Raw genomic sequence first — 23,520 nt, forward strand, 5'->3', positions numbered from 1 at the left:
CGCGTAGTGAGGATGCGAGTGAAAGCAATCCGACCAAACGTAAAGAGACGGCAGCCGAAGCCGAACGCAGAAAGCGGTTCGAGATGAGGCGAGCGGGCGTTTGTTATACGTGCCAGAAGCCGGGTCACTTTTCGGCGCAGTGTCCGGAAACAACACCAAAAGTTGTGTTTTTTTCAATAGGCAGCACGGACGAGAACATGAAGCTTCTCGAGCCTTACATGCGAGACCTCCTCGTGAACGGGAAAGAGTGCCGAGTGCTTCGCGATTCCGCAGCTACGATGGATGTAGTTCACCCATCTTACGTAGAACCCCATATGTTCACGGGCGAGTGCGCGTGGATCAAGCAAGCCGTGGAAGCTCATAGCGTGTGTCTGCCAGTAGCAAAAGTGCTTATTGAAGGACCTTTCGGAGCGCTTGAGACAGAGGCGGCAGTGTCATCTATGCTGCCACCCCAGTACCCGTACCTATTTTCAAACAGGTCCGATCACCTCCTGCGCGAGAAGGGGCTTTTGTTTGGTGAAGCTAGTGTTCAGGCCTTAACCAGATCGAAGGTTCGGGAGCTCGCTGCAAAGGCGGTAGTTGCGGGGCCAACGTTATCAAACAACGAAAAAGGGTCAGAGGCGCAGCAAGCTGATATTCAGAGCACGCCCGAACAGAATAAAATTGAGTCTGTAGCGTTGAAGGCGCCAGATACTGGAGAGGAAAATCCCGACGCGGGAAAGTTAGAAGAGCTATCTACTGATTTGCTCATCGCGCCTACGTCAGACGGACTTGATAGGTTGCTAAAAGTCAGCCGGACGGCTTTGATGGCCGAGCAAAAAAAGGATGGCAGCCTGGAAAACGTGCGCTGCAATGTCAAAGAAGGTATCGCCAGGAAAACTGCGCGTTTTGTGGAAAGAGGTGGAGTCCTGTACCGGAAGTATCTAGACCGCCGAGGAGTGGAGTTCGATCAGCTGGTCGTGCCTCAATGCTATCGTCAGGATCTGTTGCGCTTGTCACATGGGGGTTCGTGGTCCGGACACCTAGGAGTTAAGAAAACTAAGGACCGTCTCTTGCAAGAGTACTATTGGCCAGGGTGTTTTCGGGACGCAGACCATTTCGTGAGGACATGTGACACTTGTCAGCGGGTGGGCAAACCAGGGGACAAATCGAGGGCGCCGTTGAAATTGGTACCTATCATTACGGAGCCTTTTAGACGGCTCGTTATTGATACAGTGGGACCTCTGCCGGTAACAGCCACGGGGTACAGACACATTTTGACTGTGATCTGCCCAGCGACAAAGTTCCCTGAAGCAGTGCCGCTTAAAGAACTCAGCTCAGTTGAGATAGTTAATGCACTACTGTCCATATTTGCGCGAGTTGGTTTTCCTGCAGAAATTCAATCAGATCAGGGCACAGTGTTTACTAGCGCTTTGACGACAACTTTTCTCGAAAGGTGTGGGGTAAAGCTGCTACACAGCTCAGTGTACCACCCACAGTCGAATTCCGTTGAGAAGCTCCACTCCGTCATGAAGCGCGTGTTGAGAGCCTTGTGTTTTGAACATCAAACTGACTGGGAGCTGTGTCTGCCTGGGGTGATGTTTGCTTTAAGGACCGCGCCGCATGCGGCTACGGGGTTTTCGCCAGCTGAACTGGTGTACGGTCGCTCGCTTCGATCTCCGCTTCGCATGCTTCGAGAATCATGGGAAGGTAGGGGCGACGACCCAGTCGTGGTGGAGTACGTGCTTAAGCTCCTCGAACGCTTAAGAAGGGCACAGGAGTTGTCAGGTGAAGCAATGACAAAGGCCCAGCAGAGGGCCAAGGTTTATTATGATCGGACAGCCAGGGCCCGTCGTTTTGAGGTTGGCGATGAGGTCATGATATTGCGCACATCGCTAAACAACAAACTAGACGTGCAGTGGGAGGGCCCAGCGCGAATTGTTCAGAAACTGTCGGACGTTAACTACGTGGTAAGTCTGCCAGGAAAGCGGAAAGCACAGCAAGTTTACCACTGTAATCTGCTCAAACCTTATAGACAAAGGGAAGCAGTGGTGTGCATGATGGTAAACGTTCCTGAAGAGCTTCCGGTCGAGCTTCCGGGACTAGGCTCAGTGACGAACAGGGAAGACACCGGTCAAGTCATTAGTGACCTTATCAGTAAAGCACCGCTGTCGCCTGAGCAGAAAACCGAACTACACCAGCTATTACAAGAGTTTCAAGGTCTGTTCTCTGAGAGGCCTGGTAGGACTTCTGTACTTACTCATGATATAGAACTTACCTCCACAGAGCCAGTACGATCCAAGGCGTATCGGGTGTCACCCCGCCAGAGCGATATTATGGAGGCTGAGGTAAAGAAAATGCTACAGCTCGGTGTTATTGAGGCAGGTGAGAGTGATTATACCTCCCCTTTGATTTTAGTTGAGGTACCGGGCAAGGAACCTCGTCCTTGCGTCGACTACCGCAGGCTTAATTCCATCACTAAGGATCAAATTTATCCGATCCCTAACATCGAGGAGCGCCTTGAGAAAGTTAGTAGCGCTCAGTTTATTTCCACCCTAGATCTTGTCAGGGGTTATTGGCAGGTTCCACTTACAGAAGAGGCTAGTAGGTATGCGGCGTTCATTTCACCAATGGGAACATTCCGTCCTAAAGTGTTGAGTTTTGGTTTGAAGAACGCGCCATACTGTTTTTCAAGTCTCATGGATAAAGTGTTGCGGGGACAGCAAGAATTCGCTTTAACGTATCTAGACGACGTAGCGATATTCTCCGCATCCTGGTCTGAGCATATGACACACTTGCGGGCAGTGCTAACCCGCCTGCGCGAAGCAGGCTTGACAGTAAAGGCTCCTAAGTGCCAGTTAGCACAGGCCGAGGTTGTCTACCTCGGTCACGTGATTGGTCAGGGTCGTCGCCGCCCCTCTGAAATAAAAGTGGCCGCTGTGCGAGACTTTCCGCAACCGCGCACAAAGACCGATATTCGGTCGTTCTTAGGTGTCGCCGGCTACTATCAGAGGTACATCCCTAGGTACTCTGATATCGCGGCTCCCCTGACGGATGCTCTAAGAAAGACAGAGCCTCAAACAGTCGTCTGGGACGAGACAAAGGAAAGAGCTTTTAGCGCCCTAAAGAGTGCCCTAACAAGCCAGCCTGTGCTACGATCGCCAGACTATACAAAAGGGTTCATTGTTCAGTGCGATGCTAGTGAGCGAGGCATGGGCGTTGTACTGTGCCAACGGGAAAATGGAGAAGTAGAACACCCCGTCCTGTATGCTAGTCGTAAGCTGACCAGTCGTGAGCAGGCGTATAGCGCCACCGAGAAAGAGTGTGCATGTCTCGTGTGGGCCGTTCAGAAATTGTCATGCTATCTAGCCGGCTCGAGGTTTATCATTGAGACAGATCACTGCCCTCTCCAATGGCTGCAGACCATCTCTCCCAAAAATGGCCGCCTCCTGCGCTGGAGCCTCGCTTTACAACAATATTCCTTTGAGGTGCGTTACAAAAAGGGGAGTCTCAACGGTAACGCCGATGGCTTAAGTCGAAGCCCCTAACGTAGGAATCAGCCTCAAAATTGTTTGTTACTGATGTTTTTCTTCCTGAGGCAGAATTTTTTTTAACATATTGCTTTTGTTTCGTGTTTCAAAGTGATGATATGCTTTCTAGTGCAATTTTTCAATTTGTGGACGCGTTCTGAGTGATGCTAGACTACTGTAAGGAACTAGGCAGTGGTATAAAAAGGGGAAAGAGCCTGGCAGGGCTTAGTGAGGGTTGTGCCGTGCTTGCTGACTGAGCGGTTGAGTTTTCAGCGTAGTTCTAACGCTTGCCGGGAACGAGAACAAAAATGTGAACTCTCCCGAAGTCACTTTGCAGTGTCCCGTGCGAACCTGAACGAGAGAACGAGGCCTTCTCTGTGCGCTGCGCTCAAGAAACGTCAAGGGACGCCCGACTTCGGTTATGAGCATCATCGAGCGACATCCCTCCGGACAGCGGATGCAGTCCCCTGTCCATCGGGATCTCCTTTCCCCGGCGGGGCGGTCTGTTGCGTTTCGCCTGCGACACGTGGTTTTGCCGGCGCGACGGCGGCGGGGCGGCGGACATTTTGGCCCGATCGTCGTCACCGCAACACTCATCGCCAGGTGTTTCCAGGCGCGTCTGCGGCGATGCGACCGCCTAGGGATCTCATTCCAGTTATTGGGCCCGAAACAGGCGATGCCAAAGCAGGGATCTCGTTCCAGTCATTGTGCCCGAAACAGGCGATGCCAAAGCAGGGACCATCTTCTCGTTACAGTCATTGTGTCCGACCGGCAGCGCCACGACAGTGTGCTGCGCAGCGCCACGACAGTGTGCTGCGCAGCGCCACGACCAGGTGCTACGAGATCGTGCGCAGCGCCACGACATGGTGCTACGGCATCGCTACGACAGTGTGCGTCACCATTAGCCCATTGTACATTCACGTGCTCGTCTTTTGAGGGGTTCCTTCTTGCCCTCAACTGCGAGAGTATAAAAACAGCTGCCCCCGGACGCCAGAGGAGGGCTCCGATTTCTGCTGTTGAGTAAAGTGCTCTCCCGTCTCTCTACTTCGGTCAAACCTGACCGCCAACTCTTTGCGATGTTAAAATAAACAAGTTGTTTCGCTGTTACCAGTCGACTCATGCTTTGCCGGGACCTTCGGATGCTTCGAGTTGTACCCCAGGCCGCCAGGCCAACGCTACCCTTGGGGCTTGCGACCCAGGTACAACCACGGGCGTCAGCGCCGAGTTCCCATCTGATCGCTCCAGCGGTCAGATCCAAACACCCCACACACTGCAATATTCCTGGTAACACTGCAGGGGATGCTGTTCCGAATCGGGGGTACAATAACGCAGAAACAATTATTCTTCCTCTTTTGCGCAGTGAAATTCGTCTGCTCCTGAGACAGGTATCCTGTCGTCTCAACAAAACTACCGGGCTTGATCAGCAGTCTAACTCGGAGTTAGCAGTAGTATAACTCGGAGTTATACGTTATAGACACATGTACAATCTATCAATTCCGTCAATTCTGAGAGAAAACAGAAAATTCCAAACATTAGTGCACCGCCTGCGGATTGGTACTGCATTTAGCGACACTTCCTATGCAGGATAAAACGTGCCTCCAGTCCGCAGGGTTATTGTGGTGGTCAAGACGAAGATTTACATCATCTCCTCCTCGAGAGCACCACATATGTTTCACTCCGAAGGGTAGTGTAAGAAAATTGGTTGCTTTTAGATAGAAGATCATTCACTGTAAAAAAAGAACTTGGTCCGTGGCAAACAGCAGGCCTTCAGAAAAGAACACTTCTTGCTTTGAAAAAGTTTTTCACAGACGCAAACATTTTGGGGAAATATTAATTTCAGTTTATCCTAATAAGACAAATGAGAGATATAAATGTTTTCAAAATTAATTTATGCAGTGATCGTGTTTTTTACGCTATGTGTAATTTCTTGTGTTTGTATTTTGTGGTGTAATTGTGTTCTGTGCTTTCGCCATTCGAAATACTTGGCTTTATATATGCGCAAGTGTACTGAACTCATGCACAGAACTTTGCGATTTGTGTACTTATGGACTTTATTGATTTTGTACATCTGGTGTTCTACTGAGTACCATATTTTGTGACATTAACAAAATTTGTTGCTGGGCTAGTTGGTTCATGCTTACCAACTGAATACTGGTAAGCGCAATTCTAAGACGGGACAGAAGATAGACACAGAAGCACCGGACAAGCGCTAGTCCTGTGCTTCTGTGTCTATCTTGTGTCCCCCTTTGGAATTGCGCTTACCAGTATTCATGTGTGACATTATTCTCTCTTTTTGTGCATATTTGTTTCCTGTGCTAAGTGACACGGAGTAGCTGGTGCCACATTAATAAAGGCGCCAAGCTCTCCTAGTAACCACTACAATAATAAAAAGAAAATATATCAGGTACACATAACCAGCACAGTTAAGTACTGCTCTACACTGCATCGCACTGCTCCGATCAGAACGCTTCCAAAATCTGCCGGGCCAAACGCGCAAGTGCGTCAAAAGGGGAGAAGGAGTGGCCATAGGGGAATGGTCGATAGCGAGGCTGGCAGTGCCGCAGAGCGTGGGCGACTGGGGCCTCGACAGCGCTGAGATCAGCGTGCCGGAAGAGCTCCTGCATAGCTCGAACACATTGATATTGAAGTTGAAGTTCACTTGTAGGGCAAGAGAAAACAGGCATACGTCTTCCGCAGTACATTAGGAGGTCCCAAAGTAGAACTGTTCGGGGGACCTCCTGTTTCACAATGTGTACAAGATAACAGTACAAACAGCAGCAGGATGCATCCAGCAACCGCTTATAAACAGCACATTGTTATATAGAAAGAAAATAACAAGCTAAAACAATAAAATAAAGAACTGTGCTCGTAAAATAAGGGTATTTCATTATGATAAGCTAACAGAGGCATACGTAGAGATTATCAAGATCGTTTATCAAGAATTTATAACAATAAAACACGAAGTTATTTGCTTAAGATCAGTATAAACAGTAAGAGTGAAGAAATTTATACATGGCAGAAGTTGGTACAAAACTGCTAGAAAACAGACGTCTGCAGGAAAAAAAAAGAAGGAAATTGGAAAAGAAACACACAAGAAAAAAAGAAAGATCGCAGAGAAAGCAGCTCTTCTGACAATTTTGTTTTTAATTTCCGTTTAAAGGAGTAGTAAGAAGAAGCAATGGTAACGTCTGCAGGAATTGCATTCCAAACAGTTATATCACCAAATCTGTGGGTAAATTTTCTATAATTTGATGCGATTTTGGGCAGAAGGAGGTTATTCTGTTCAGAAAACCTACTGTTGTATTAACTAACGATGTTACACAAAGAAAGAACATCTGTTTGAGTTTGAGGACATGAGTTTCATTGCTTGGTTTTGAAGACGTTCGAGAGGCTTAAGGTGAGTACAGGATATGTGTTTCCTCATGTAGACAAGCCGTATGCTAAATGGCTACCTACGTATGCATGATATAACTAAGCATGAATATGTGGCGCACATTTTGCTCGTGTTTTGACGAGAACATGAATACCAAATGACACCTTATGCAGTAATGAACTGACACGACAGTGGTATTTTAGGTATTTGTCAATGGCAGCACCAAGAAAAAATCTCACTTTTTGAGATATTGGTAGTCCATGATTATTCAAAGAAATTGTTATGGGATTTGCTATTACTTCGATGAACTATGGAACAGGGCAAACGTTGTTTTAACTGAATTTATACGCAGTTGGTTTAAAGTAGACCACGTGTGGCCGTTGGAGAGGTCAGCATTGAGTGTGGCTTGCAGAGGGGCTACTGCGTGCTGAGATGAGTATAATGTGGTATCGTCGGCATATAATAGGCAGTCTGAACCGGTCAATAGATTAAGTAAGCCATGTATGAATAATAAGAAAAGCAACGGACCTAAGACGGAACTCTGAGGAAAACTGTCTTTAATTAATTTACTGGTAGAGTAAGGATCATTTACACAGACAACTATGAAATGATTAGACAATTCGTAGCGGAAAAGTTCGAGAGGTGGACCAGTAACGCCGAATTACTCTACCTTTTTAATAAAATGCAATGATTTGGTGAGTCAAACGCTTGTGCAAGATCAATAAATATAGCCCCTACAATAAGTCTCCGATCTATGGCTTGCTTGATTTTGTCATTAAAGTGAACTACCACTAACTCAGCTTAATAGCCATGTCTCAACCCAAACTGAAGGTGTCTGATAAGCCTAAACTTATTTAGGTAGTTCATGAGGCGAGTATAGATAAGTTTTTAACAACGTTGCTAAAAAATGGCAAGATACAAATGGGTCGGTGATTGTTAATGTTTTCACGACTGCCGTTTTTGAAGACAGGAATTATTTTGCCAACTTTAAGTGAGTTAGAAATACCCCAGCACGGAACAATGTCTTAATAATATCAGCAAGGACAGGTGAGGCACCAACAGAAACAATCTTCATATTATTTGGTCTGATAGAATCAAGGCCAGATCCAGTTGATTTTAAGGAGGAAATCAGATTGCAGATTTCACGCGGTGAAACAGGACGAATATAAAATGAGCATGAGCCACGCGAAATACTAGGCACTGTCCTAACTCATTCTAGCGGGAGGAATGTTATCAGAAGCAACAAAGTGTTCACTAAAGGCATTGGCAACATCAGTATCTCTTGTGTATTCATGATAATTGAGGACAATTTTTGTGCTGCCTGGATCAGACTTTTTCATATGAAGAAACTGTCTAATTAGTTTCCTGTTACGCCTGGTATCGTTTCCATATTCAAGTATGTTGTTTTCATAGTGGTCTCGTTTTGCGCGCGCGCCTGAGAATGGCAGAAAGAATGTTTGAATATATACGAAGCGATTTTTCAAATTTATGTTAAAGGGCTGTGATATTACTTTTTTCTGAAGATTATTTTTTCTTGTTTTGGAACGGCAACATGGCATCTGTGACCCAAGGGTTTTTTGGAGTAGAATACCAATGTGTGGCTTGTAAATAAGTAGTAAACTGATTAATGCATTTAGTCATTCTGGAATATAACACAGAAAATGCCTTCTCAGGACAACCTTCCATATTTACGCCATACCAGTTTGTGGTATGAACCTGATGAATAAGCTGCGTTTTGTTGAATGAAGATTTAACATATCTTTTAGAATTGCCGTTTCAGAAGCTAGGAAAAAAAAACGATAACGAGGGATAATCATTAGTGATTGAGTAATCGATTACTCCAGAATAACAATCAGAATCAGAATCGAATGAAGAAAAGATCTGATCAATCAGCAGGGAAGAGCCTGAGAGGTCGCGTCTAGACAGAGTCTCAATTAGAAAAGCCATAGCTGAGTAGATTAGTTACATAGTCAGAGCAAGACTGATAGTTGAAGTTGAGAACATTATTATTTATGTCTCCGCAAATTATTATATTTTAATTTTCATTCGTTAACGAATGTAACGGCTTCTCTCACACCTTCGTCTGCATGTTGTGTTCGGGCGTCCAGCACGCGGCAGGTGAGGTAACCGTAGTTTATCTTCAGGAACTCCGATGGAAATGACAAGACAAATTGCTCTCAGGACAGGAGCGGGGTCAGAAAGCGCAGGCAATTCGCTATGGGATCGCGCAGAGCAACGGGCAGCACCCCTGAGAGCAAGTTCTGCTCCGAGACGGTCCTGAGACGGATACAGCCCGGCAAACGGACAATTCATCGAGGAAGTCGGTGACGGCCTTCCAGACATCGCGGTCAGTAAACGTTGGAACGTCCGACGTCAACTTCTTTAACACCACTGGCTGTGACATCGCGAGACCCATGCGAGTCCGGGCGATGACCTCTAGCCAGGTCGTCAGAGTCTCGCAAAGCCCGGCAAACTGATGCAGAGGCGACGAGCAAGTCTCGTCAGGTCGCTCATCGGCATCCGCCGCGGGCTGCGTGCGGCGTCACGGCTCCCTCCGAAGCAGCCTTGCGTGTCGGAGAACGGGTGTCCCTGGAAGAACAAAAAGATAAAGGAACGAGACGGAACAAAAACCATGGAAAAGAAAGGCCACCGTAAAACGACCACACAAGGGAAAACCGATAGCCAATGCCAACAAAACTGACACCCGGTAAAAGATGATGACTGAAAACAATGCCAAACGAAAACAAAAACCTCGGTGTGTATCTCCGCGAATCACCTTCTTGCCTCGCTACCTTGAGCGCTAGTGTAGATTAAGGGCCGTTCCTTCCGAGCCAAACGGCCAGCTGAGGCTCTCGGAGGCTGGCACAGGCTGATAAACATGGAGCACCGCATTTACTCGGCCGCGTCTCGGTACCAACTGCTGCTGTGAGCCCAGCTCTGCGCGCAGGGCTGGCCGCGTGCCGTGGGCTCATGCCCTGAGCGATGGCGGTGACATGGTGATGGCGGCGGCGGATGCAGTGAACCCCACGACAGCTAGGCGAAGCCTGCCTCCTTCAGGCATCCGTAAGAGAAGCACGCGAATAGCGAATAGCAGATGGTACAAAAGGCGACGAAGGCTCCATTTTCTGCTGGTTGATAAGCCGTGCCGTATATATTAATTGCTTATATGGCGCATCGTTAAAACTTCACTTTCGTCCGGGTGTTGGACAATGCGCATTTATTAAAAGATTGTTATATATGGAGCGACGAAAACTAGTTTCAGGTAGAATATACGAGGGACGAAATTAGGACCACGATTTTGTAAGCGATACCTTCCGCTCAATTCTATGCCCCTCTTATCAACCACCATTCACGGGTGGCTGCACCCATTAATAACGCGGTTAGAGCGTTGCTCTGACTACTGGTGAAGCGCGAAAAGCATGAGAAGAAATAGCATCCCGAAAGGCATGGCTATAATATCTCGGCCTAGATGTGGTAACTGAAAAAAAAAAAACAGAACAAAAAGGAAGGCAGATATACACAAGGTTTATTTATTTGTTTGTTTTCACTGCAAACAATTGCAAATAATAAAGGAGGCCAAGATAAAGCTACAGTGAGGCAGCTTGAAGTTTCCTTAGCGTACTCGTTATATGGTGGCAGTGTGCAGCACAATCATCGCAGATTAAAAGACACGTTTTCATAGAAAGCAAAGCTAAAGAAAATTAATTTTATAATGCAAAGGAATTGTCGATGGAACAACACACAGTTATAACAATGACAAGTCAAAATGATGAAAAGGTTGCATGCCGTTACAATAAATACACTTTACATACGTATAAGTACCGGTGAGAAAAAGGAAATCGCCAGACCCCACACACTCTGGGAATCGATGTAAGCGAAGCTTTGTATGCTGTTCGCTTTGATTGACGATAATTAGCGGAGATGTTGGTGGCGAATGTGTAATTTCTTCAGCGTTTATTCTCATACGAGAGTGGTGAGTTGATGCTACACGTTAACTAGCGTGCACCACTGCTGTTTGTCTGCGTAGTCCACAGAACACACAGGGAGTGGTGTTTGTTGGAGGCGTTGTGCATAAATGTCTGAGAGGGCTGAGCATTATCAATGCCTCTCATGGCACGTCGAAAGTGCTAGACTTCAGTTGAACTATACTGATTCAATTACGTAACTCAATAATGCAATTACGTAATTCAATTAATACAATTGTCTGTATACTTTGTATATATACATTCGCGGTATGCCCTGCGTTTCGCCGCGTAGCGAAGACGCTCAGGTTGCGCGCGACGCTTCTTTCGGGCCTGGGTGTTCTTGACGCCGAGCGCACGCTTTGGAGCGATTTCGCTGGCGCGTGATTACGAGCTCCTTCAGCATACGTGACCAGGCACGCTGTTGAGACGCCAGCTCCAAGCGCTCTCTTCAGAGTATGGACGATTGTAATGTTTACACTATCACAGCCCAGCACGCAACCTCCACAGCCCATCACCTGCATTTTTTGTCGCGTAGAAAATTATGCACAACACGTGCCATACGCACAAAGTTCGCAACAATGCCACAGCGGTGCCAACCTGAATGCGCGGAGTCAAGCGTTATCCGATAGTGTTGCAACAAACTCAGCGGCACCGGCAACAAGACCATCACAGCAGGAGCGCACTGCGGAAAGTCGGTAGAAGAGGCAAGGAAAGCTCCGCTTTAAAGAAAAAAGATATCTATGTGCTTGATACTTACTGAAATAATTAGGAGAGAGATCGAATAAGTGAAGAGCTGAGACTATATTATGTCAAGGGTTCCAATGCCACCGTCATGAAGTGAGCAATGTGGGCAAGTTTTTTTTTGTCATTTGCAAGTCGTATTTGGTTGTTGAATGTGGTATAGTCGAAAATTCGCGATGACGGGTATTATAGTTAACTGCATTTTTTGAAGACTGGCGATTTCATTAAATACGCTGTTTTCAGAGTTTATGTCTGAGTGCCATATACGAAGTAGGCAGTAAGTATACGTATAAGTATTCCAAGCTAACGCTAGCCAATGTTTTCAACGAAAAAAAAAAGTATGAGAAACGCACGATGCAAGTTGTTATTTTAAGACCTGCTGCGTTCAGTAGTCTGACGACTGAACGCCGTAGGTCCTATAAATGTATCTCGGCCCAACTATTTTAAATCCTTTTTGAGTTGAACAGCTTGGCTAACCTTAGCTGGGACACAGAGTATAGGTAGTAAATTGTGGTCATGTTCTATTGCCTGAAGATATGTTCAGTGTGATGGCGGTATGGCACGCTTGTTATGATACGCATTATCTTTTTCTGTAATAGATGTATCTTCCCGGGGTTAGATTCAGTTGTTGGGCCCCATACAATGTGGGTGCAACTGATGTGATATGCAAATAATGAGTGGTAAACCAATATTTCTAATAATATTTGGGGTTTTACGTGCCAAAACCACTTTCTGATTATGAGGCACGCCGTAGTGGAGGACTCCGGAAATTTTGACCACCTGGGGTTCTTTAACGTGCACCTAAATCTAAGTACACGGGTGTTTTCGCATTTCGCCCCCATCGAAATGCGGCCGCCGTGGCCGGGATTCGATCACGCGACCTCGTGCTCAGCAGCCCAACACCATAGCCACTGAGCAACCACGGCGGGTACCAATATTTCTCCCGATGTAGGCAGAATATATCTCTTACTCTTTGGTATTCTTGTGATACGGCTAAGATGGTGCCGTACCAAGTTTACATGTTCATTCCATTGCTAAATGCTAGAGAGCTGTGTTCCTCAGATTTAAGTTTTATTGATTTTGTTGACTATTTCTATGCTTGATTTGTTAGTGAGTAAATTTTGATCTTGTGGATTGTTCATGTCTATAACACAAAAAGCGTGGCCTAGGAGAATGTCGAGCCCCACGCTGTTGCAACAGGTGAATGTAGCAATCTCAGAGGCAATGAGAATTCTGATTCAAACTCAGATGTTTGTAGCAGTGTTATGACGTTCGATAGCGCTTAAAGAAAATACAGTGCTTGCTTACCACTGTCTGGCCTGCATTACTGCACGTGAACAAGCTACGGCGCCAAGTTATAGCTGTCTGTCCATTGAACTTTTTCCCTCCTGTTTACAATTACTCTGAGAGAACCACCACAGGAGGTGGCCGATGTGGACATGATCACCTGATGCAGATAAGAAACTTGAAGCCGGACGCGCTAACCCCTCAGCTGTTGCGGAGCATGCGCGCTTGGTAGATGGTGCGCTGTTTCTAGCGGCACGGCGAAAACACGGAGAGTGGTGGACGTCTGTGCATTCTTTCGACAGCACCACCGGACAATGTCTTGGGAAAAACAGCGCGAATGACGGGACATACTAGGCAATTCAGTGAGTGACGCAATGAACATGGCCCTCCGTTTCTCATTTGTGCCCTGTGTTTTTTTTCTACAATAGCCCATGTACCAACCAGCCCAAGTCGACACAAACCCACAATTTACACCTGCACAGCATACATATCACTACTTGAACACTCTAAAATCGTAGCTGCTGGTGCCCTACGCCGCAACTGAGCGCGAAAGGAGTGGAGCGAAAGAGGAAGACGGCCGACGGGGAACGTTGATATATGGAGCGAATATGAGCGATGACAAGGTGGTTGCAAGCATGATCACTGGCTGAAGTGTTCAAAGACAGATCAGCAGCGATCATCCAGCGAAGACGGGCACAGTCGCTGTTGAAGAAGTCATCATGAAGGTTTACCAAGGAGCTTTTTGCAGATGAAAAGAGTAAAGTCTTCATTTGACTAACTCGTTCGCCACAAATGAGTCCTTCGAATAGCGGTTAGTTAGAGAGCAAACAATACTGTTCCTGCCAAACACACGCCTTTGTCAATCACACGGCAATCACATGCCAATCACATGCTTTTGTGCAGGGAATTCTCGTCCCTTTAGCAGTTATTTTGTGCAGGCAGCAAATATTCGTATTAACTTTGCATTAGGAAAAAGGTGTGAAGACTTTCGCTTGCTCTTATCTCTATCACGACGTGAGAGCTACCTAACGCCTTTATACATTAAGGTTGCATCTATGCGATTTCAACATCCCCAAGCCTGCAGGTGCATGCCCAAGCGGGTACGTGTCAATAAAAGAATGCGAAGTAACGCGAAGTCAAAACGTATGAATATATTTGTGGTGGATGTGTACATAGTCATGCGTTTTCATAATTTTTTTTTTTGCATTTACGCAATGCTAAACAGACCACATATTAGGGCGATCAGGATTCCTACAGGTGTCCACTGCAGCCGATGTGGTGTTGCAGGAAGAAATACTCTCTCCCTCACCCATGTCCTAACGCTGTAGGCAGGCACCCTATGCTCACTTATCAACCTGCCACGCACTGGCAGACGCTTTCCCGCAACGTTCAGTTTGCCAGCTGATCCTGGTGTGCTAGCTGGTGATTTCGTCACGTAAAACGATCCTCGTGGGATGCTTCCGACGCTGTTGCGGGCAGCTTGACACTCGTTGATACCACCGTCCCGGTTTAATCTCAATAAGAAAAAGAAATCTTTGGAAATATGGACAACCTATTACGGAAGATGGAATACTACAAAGGCAGTTAATGTTCGCTGTAAAAACCCTCACTGCTGGCGCAGTATTTTTAACGCGCCCCATGAGCTGCATGCACTCCACATGTACCGCAGTGACGTCGTGCTTTCCCTTCAAGCCTCGACCATTCCGAGGCCCGCCAGCTCGCCTCGCTAAGCTCTTTGCACTTTCTCACTCTTGCTTATATCAGGTGCTTTACAGGGCTCTCATTAGTACGTGCGCACACCGGTTCAAAGCGGCGTGAGAAGCTTCAGACGTGTACCTTTATATACAGGTCTATCTGTTGTGATCGTCTGCAAACCCCGCACATAGTGCTATTATGGTAACTTGGTTCGTTATTAACGGTCTTTTTCAATTACCCTAGTTCAATAAAATTAACTTCAGTCATTAAGTATTGTACACTTTATACGGGCAAAGCGTCGGCGTGCTATTCTAATTAATCTGTAGCAATCGCTTCAGATTATTTAAGTTGCTCAGGCTTTCTGGAAGCACACACACAGTTGCCACGTGCTACATGGTGCGAAACTCATTACTGCTGACGCAGAAACTTTTACAAGTAAACATGGTTCGTAGGGACCATCCAGGGCGTGAATGTGCTGGTGTCAACGTCTGAGAGTTAATATGGACTGACTGAGTACTTTTCCTTATAATGCGACTCTCGAATTATTAACGCTGATACGAAAATGAGGTCTAAAATTAACGTCAGCACAATCATATCTACGCCTAAATAGAAATTGATGGGTATAGCATTGGTTATTTTCTCATTCTATAGGTGCAGACTCCAAAATTAAGTGTGTACGTTTTTTTTTCTTTCGTAATTTAACTCATCGCTTCCAACATACAGTCCGACTTTTAATCGCGTAAAAAGCTGTTTAAGCCCTGGTCAAATAACTTGTTAGAAATACTGAGGAATAATGTATGAAAGAAGGTTTCCATTGACGAAAACGAGCTTTATTTTTACAGTCCACTTACGGCATCATCGTTGAAGCCTTAAATATACGACACTTTTTACTGTGGTAGCTGTTATGGAATCCATAGACTCTCGATACGAATGCCTGTACGTTACTGCCTGAAAACGCATAGCGTGGGTTGGGCTAGTTGGTACCTCACAGTAATAAATTAAAAGCCTAAGCAAATTACCATATACAACAAAGGCCTGCCCTTTGTTGTATGCAGTGAAAGGTAGATGCAAGTGAGGTTAGAACACGCCACCTACCAGCTACTGTCTAAGCACCAACCGGTTCACAGTGGCATTGAAGCGTGAGTCGCACGAAGGTACTGGCATGGACTGAGCATTGCGTTTTCCCTGGACGTTCCGTACATAGGGTGCCACAGTGAGTAATGCTCCGTGATTCTGTAGATAGCGGTGTGACGCCTAACAGCTCGGCATCTGTTCCCCACTAGGTATTTGAAGTACGCACAAAGTCTCCATAGCATGTCAGGGCGTAAGCTGGAATTATTGTTCATTTTCAATTCCTGGTTATCTCAGCGCACAAAATAGAGAGGAAGAGAAAAGAAAGAAAGGGAAGCACGGTACACAGAAGATGTGTTGCCACAGTAACAAGGCAGTCAGAGTGACAAGCAATAACGAGCTACTGAGACACATTGACGTAAGGAAAATAAATTGCATATCCCAACTCAACTACGACTCGGGGCGCACAGTACCATCCGCGAACTAGTTTAAGGTCATCTTAACAGCCAATTGCAACGTCTCTAACGAACAATGCAAGGGTGTCTCATTCTATCCCTGCTAGGATACCAAACACCAAGAAAACAACAGGAAGACCGCACACTTCTTGTGTTTAGCTTTCGCAACAAAATTCAAGTGGCCCCAATTCCCCAGAATATGCACCCTGACCGTCATAAAGGCCGAAGAAAGGCAAGAGCACAAGCCCTGGCTCGAATCTTTGGCGATGACACGCCGAGCACACCGGTACTATACACCGGCGTTGCCCTCTACTCACAGAGACGTGCCTTATGTCTAGTCGTACTAGATAGTACAGACATTCTGAGGGCTTCGGCCACGCTCAACACTGTGGAGAGTAGCACGGCGGAAGAGGCTGCTATCGCCCTGGCCATCGTACACGCTTCAACGATATCGGCACCGGACGGACCCATCACAGTAGTCACTGATTCACGGACCACCTCCAGGACTTTGGCACAAGGGAGGGTGACACCCTACACACACCGCATTCTTACATCATTACACCCCACAGCGTTACACAGGATGCGTGTCGTCTGGACACCTCGGCACGACTCTCTCCATGGTAATGAACGCGCTAATGCAGTAGCCCCAGAGCTCGCTAACCGGGTGCCATTGGAAGAGCTGTCCAACCCAGACTACGCACCGACAGAACCACTGAACTACACTGAAACTCTACAATATTAACGAGATAGCAGGAGATACTTCGCCCCACCATATAATTCCCTTAACCGAGAAGATGCCGTCGCGTGGCGACAGCTTCAAACTAATTAATTTCCCTGACTCTTTTATTTTCACCTCTTCCACCGCACACAATATCCTTCATACTGTCCCTACTGTGGAGCAAAGCCCAGAGTATGTGATTGCACGTGGGAGTGCCCACACCCTCCGGGTTACTCCCCTGTTCCTTCACCTTCAGCTTCCTCTTGGGAGACTGCGCTGACCAGCTCAGACCCGCAAGAGCAGCGACGGCTGAACCGGCGGGCATGCGGAGTGCCGCGTGCCAATGGGGCCCTGAACTAAGAGCTCCACACTACGAGGAAGTCACCCCGTCTTATTACAAATAAATGTTTCTCTCTCTCTCTGTCTCTCTCAATGACGGTACGCACAACAGGGAAATAGAGCGATTAGCTGTAGGAGAACCACTGCTATGAATCTTGTTCTCTCTGTTCTCTCTCTCTCTCTCTCTCTCAATGATGGTACGCACAACAGGGAAATAGGGCGATTAGCTGTAGGAGAACCACTGCTATGAATCTTGTTCTCTCTGTTCTTTAATTTCGTGCCTCAACAGTGTTCATAATGGCCACCTCGTAAATATTACGGGATGTCAGATGAGAGCATTAGATATCTGTATCATACAGAATCTGATAAATAAAGAGGTACTGCAGATGTATGGAGGATCTCCTGCCTTTATAGACTCTTGGTTGGTAATCTGAACATGCAATCGTAAAGCACGTGCTTCGGCTACAGGACACCTCTATCAGGCGATGCGCAGTGATGGCTGCGTGGTTATTGTTTCTGACGCGTAAGGCGTATGTAAATGTACGCTGCTCATTAGCAGTACTGGCTTTTCCAGCAGGCACTACACATGTACCGGTGCGAACCTACATGCCTAGCCCTGCCGACATCATTTGCATAGCTGCGTTGACAAATTCATTAGAACAAAAAAAAAAGGCAATGTTCCTTAAACCGCTGCTCGTTGCAAAAGATAATGTTGGCTGGCCTGCACTTACGCCTTAAAAAATAACACAACGAGCAAGTCAACGAGAAGACACGTTCGGGCCAGCTGTACCATTACTTTGAATTGCACTCAAGGGTTCTTTTAGTGCCATTCTATCATTATTACCACTGGAATGCCTCAAGTATTGGTGAGACGCACCCCCTCGATTAAGATATGGAGAGAAACTTAATAGAGTGTATTTGGATAACCTCGAGCCAAGTGACACGGCAAGGATGCTTCACTGCATAAATCTGGAGCATTGCTGGAGGAGTCGATAGGAGCAAGTAATCAGCAACGAGCGGATAATTTATCTTTCTTTCTCCTATATTTGTTCCTTTTGTTTGTTTTTTTACCATGCCTCAGCTTCCTAGCATTTGACAATGCTTGAAAACCAGTTACAGAACTCTGTATGGCCGCAAGATCCGAATGCCTATGTGAGAACAAAAAAGGCAGTGGTGCACTTTAGCCGAAATGATACGTTTGAAATATTCCAAGCTAGTGTTCCCGCAGTACACCAACGCCCAATAAGTGGTGTTCAGCCCATTGTTAAAGCGGTGATGCTTGGGCAGCGGGAGCATTGTTCTTGCTTTCGTATATTAAATATGTACGTTAGAATGGTTGTCTGTTGGGACAGTTGGTGCATCATGCGTCGTTGAACGGAATGTATATCTTTCCTGCGGGTGTTTCCACGTCGGACAAACAGGGCCTTGTGTGAATGACCACACACGCGAACACTCAAATATAGGGTCAATAAGCGAGCAAAACGTAGCCACCTGCCACTGCACTGCGTTGAATCTGGCTGTGAGCCATTTTTTAAAGATTGCACTATAGTGTCAAGATACCATGATGAGAGCGCACGGTTGATATCTAAAGTCTTCCAGATCCAAAGGAGTCGCGATGCATGCGTAAGCTTGCCTTCCATTCCACTCTTTTCGAAGAAGATATCACTTTTTTCGGAGTGATTTCTTTCCATGTTACTTCCACGCATGCATGCTTCCCTTCGGTCTTTTCTGATTTTCTCGCAAAGTTGTACACGCTATATATATGCTGCTTGAATGAATGAAGATTTGGTTGTTAGTCAGCACCGTTGTCTGTCCCTTCCTCACGTCCTGTTCCTTCTACCTGCCGTGGTTGGTGTTGGGCTCTTAAGCACGAGGTCAAGGCACCGAATCCCGGTCACGGCGGCCGCATTTCGATGGGGGCGAAATGCGGAAACACCCGTGTATTTAGATTTAGATGCACGTTAGAGAACCCCAGATGGTCGGTCCAAATTATGGTCCAGATGGCCCGTGGAAATATTACTGTATGTACCACGAACTTGGCCAACAGTCCGTTTAAGCAGCTGTCAGCGCTTATGTCGTGCCTCCTGACAGCAACAGGGGGCAGTTAACGTTATAAAGCGATCGAAGAGGTGGCCACGCGAGCATCCTTCGCGGACGTCTGGCCACATATGGCGGAGTATACTCGTTTACATAGTTGGCATTCTCTGTCGTGTACAGACTTTGCATTCGTCAGCGAACGTTTTTTGTATCCCGTCCGGCACGGGTGGCCCCAGTACGCCGACTCGTTCGGCGAGAGGCGTCTAAGCGAGTCGGTTGCAGGGTGAGGCGGGTCGTGTTCGACATCTGCCGAATCCTCGGGCTTCACACCCCTTCACGCCCGCCGCGAGTTCGTCGGCAGGAGATGTGGGCTCCTGCGCCGGAGTCGTACCCTGCGGTGAGACTCCAGAGGGAGCCTTGGAGCTGATCTCGCCGATCTTGGAGCCGATCTCGCGCGCGCCACCGGGACTGACCGCGGCCGGCTGCTTAGAGGTGCGCTCGCCATCGGCTTCTGTTGTGTCCCGGAATAGCGTCGTAGCTCCAAGCGGGGCGGCCGGCGCCTGCAGCAGCTGCTCAACGTCGCTTCGTGGCGTCCTCCGCGCCGAGTCCTGGCTGGTCGTAATGAAACTCAGCGCGGCAACCTGCGTCTGACCGCCGCTCTCGGAAGCCTCCTACGATGCCGTGCTCTCCCACCTGCAACGATGTACCACTCCTCTCTGTAGTTAATAAAGGGAAAATCGGAAATCCACCCGTTCGTAGCAATTGCTACAAAGGAAACCCACCCATACGGGTTCTTCGAAAGAAAAGCCTCAGAGTTGAAGAAAAATTCGTCCTGGTCCGGGACTCGAACCCGGGACCACCGCCTTTCCGGGGCAGCCGCTCTACCATCTGAGCTAACCAGGCGGCTAGCAGATGGCAGGGCGAAGTCGAATTTGTCCACAACACGAAGCAAAGACAAGTGTTTGACGTAGTAGTTCTGCGGAAGCCCGCAAGGTGGAGAGAAGTAATTAATAAAGGGAAAATCGGACATCGACCCGTTCGTAGCAATTGCTGGCTGGCTCCGCAGAACTACTACGTCAATCACTCCTCTCTGTAGCCTTCCAATAGCATTGAGAGTATAACTAACTAACTAACTAACTAACTAACTAACTAACTAACTAACTAACTAACTAACTAACTAACTAACTAACTAACTAACTAACTAACTAACTAACTAACTAACTAACTAACTAACTAACTAACTAACTAACTAACTAACTAACTAACTAACTAACGAACTAACTAACTAACTAACTAACTAACTAACTAACTAACCAATCAACTGGCTGGTGGAAAAAGCACGCTGGTGGACAAGCAATTGCCAAATACAGCGTGGATTCTAGGAACACTCGAGGAGAGGTGTTTGTACGATTTGCGGCAAGGAATAAGCTGCGAATTATAAACACCTTCTTCAGGAAGCGTTGGAACAAAATGTGGACCTGGAAAAGCCCTAATGGTGAAACGAGAAATGAAATAGATTTCATGCTTTCTGCCGATCCAAGCAGAACGAAGGATGTTGAAGTGCTGGGTATACAGTAAAGTGAAGTGATCATAGGTTAGTGAGGGCTAGGACACACCGCAATTTGAAGAGAGAAAGAGTAAAATTTGCCAAGAAGAATAAGGGCAACCCTAGACGCTGTAAGGGTAAAAGCCGACCAGTTCAGGCTGGCACTTGCAAACGAATATGCAGCCTTAGAACAAAGAGATGAAGATGACATAAAGGCAATGAATGAAACTGTAACTAGGCTGGTTTCAGAAGCACCAACTGAAGTGGGAGGTAAGGCAACCAGTAGGCAAGCTCTCCCAAGTAACAATGGACCTCATAAAGAAACGACAAATGATGAAAGTGTCCCGCTCAAGAGATCAGATAGAATTCTCGGATCTGTCAAAACTAATCAACAAGGAGAAAATGAGGATATTCAAAATTATAACGTGAGGAAAACTGAGGAAACAGTGAAAAATGTACGCAGCCTGAAATCACTCAGAAGGAAACTTGGCATCGGACAAACCAAGATGTATGCATTGTAAGATAAGCAGGGTAATCTGATCAGCAATCTCGAAGGTAAAGTAAAAGCACCGGAAGAATTCTATACTGACCTGCATAGCACGCAAAGCGGCCACAATACCTCCATTTCGAAGTAATAATAAACAGGTTACAGAGGCTCTTTCTATAACTAGCGATGAAGTTAGAAGGGCCTTGCGAGACATGAAATGGGGAAAAGCGGTAGGAGAAGATGGACTACCAGTCGATTTAATCAAAGGTGGAGGAGACATAATGCTTGGAAAACTGGCGGCCATCTATACGAACTGTCTATCGACTTCAAGGGTCCCAGAGAACTGGAAGAATGCCAAAATTATACTAATGCACAAGAAGGGAGACGTTGAATTGAAAAAAATATAGGCCCATTAGCTAATTTCCAGTATTAAATAAAATGTTCACCAAGATAATCTCCTATAGAATAAGGGACACACTGGACTTTAGTCAACCAAGGCAACAGGCAGGTTTCTGGAAGGGATACTCTCCGATGGATGACATCCATGTCATCAATGAGGTAATCCAGAAATACGCAGAGTACAATCAGCCTCTCTATATGGCTTTTATAGATTACGAAAATACATTTGATTCAGTCGAGATACCAGCAGTCATAGAGCCATTACGTAATCCAGGGGCACAGGACGCTTAAATAAGTATCCCGGAAAGTATCTACAGAGAGACCACACCTACCTTAATTCTCCATAAGAAAAGTAGGAAGATACCTATAGAGAAATGGGTCAGAGAAGGAGACACAATCTCTCCAATGTTATTCACTGCGTGCTTGGAAGACGTATTCAAGCTATGAAACTGGGAAGGCTTAGGAGTAAGGATCAACGGCGAATATCTCAGCATCCTTCAATTTGCAGGTGACATTGTCCTGTTCAGCAACACTGGGGACGAGTTACAACAAATGACTCAGGACCTTAACAGAGAGTATAAGAGTGGGGTTGAAGATTAATATGCAGAAGACAAAGATAATGATCCAAGTCGGGCAAGGGAACAAGAGTTCAAGATCGCCAGTCAGCTTCTAGAGTCTGTGAAGGAGTACGTTTGCCTAGGTCAATTACTCACAGGGGACCCTGATCATGAGAAGGCAACTTACAGAAGAATAAAAATGGGTTGGAGCGCATTCGGCAGACATTGTCAGATCCAGACTGGAAGCTTACCATTGTCACTAAAAAGAAAGGTGTACAATCAGTGATGCATTCTACCAATGCTAACATTTGGGGCAGGAACTTGGAGACTGAGAAAGAAGCTCGAAAACAAGTTAAGGACTGTGCAAAGAGCGATGGAACGAAGGCGTAACGCTAAGAAACACAAAAGCGGAGTAGATCAGAGAGCAAACAGGGATAGCCAACGTTCTAATTGACGTTAAGAGAAATAAATGAAGGTGGGCAGGTCATGTAATGCGTTGGTTAGATAACCAGTGGACCATTAGGGTTACAGAATGGGTGCCAAGAGAAGGGAAGCGCAGTCGAGGACGGCAGAAGACTAGGTGGGAAGATGAAATTAAGAAATTCGCAGGCGCTAGCCGGAATCGGTTGGCGCTGGACAGGGGTAATTGGAGATCTTAGGGAGAGGCCTTCGTCCTGCAGTGGACATAAAAGATGATGATGATGATGATGACGACAACGACGACGACGACGACGACGACGACGACGACGACGATGATGATGATGATGATGATGATATTACGGACACTGAAGCTACGGTTCAGAGAAAATTCTCGGTAAACAACGCGTTAGAGGCGCAATTTCTGTGTCGCAAAACAAGGGTCACGGAATCTGGCAAAGAAAGAAAAAGGAAATGCCGACGCTCAAACGAGCTCGTAGCATTGGCTTCAATCCAGCATAACCTGAAGCTGTTTACAAGCCACCGGCACAGAGAAAACACGCAGATCGGGGACAGCGCACACGTCTAACCACCTACTTAATCGCGCCAAGTAATATGCATATAGTGGCGCATTAGTTCGGTTGCATCTCCTTTGCATCGGGAAATCGCCGTCACGGGACAGCTGATGCAGTCGAAGCGCAACGAAATCGACTCGAGAGGTTGTGCGAGCACAGCTCCATGCAGAGACGCACATTTGCGCTCTGTATACTGTCTCGCTTTGCACCGAACTATTGTTTATTAATGCTGTATTGGCCTCGAGCTCCATCACTGGAAAATCTGGCGCCACCGTCGGCGTGACGTGCTAGGAGGGATCACGTGGACATAGCGGCCGCGTCGGCTGCTTCGGGAGCGCCGAAGCGAGCT

The sequence above is a fragment of the Dermacentor variabilis genome, chromosome 4 (assembly GCF_050947875.1).
Source record: "Dermacentor variabilis isolate Ectoservices chromosome 4, ASM5094787v1, whole genome shotgun sequence".
Taxonomy (NCBI): Eukaryota; Metazoa; Arthropoda; class Arachnida; order Ixodida; family Ixodidae; genus Dermacentor; species Dermacentor variabilis.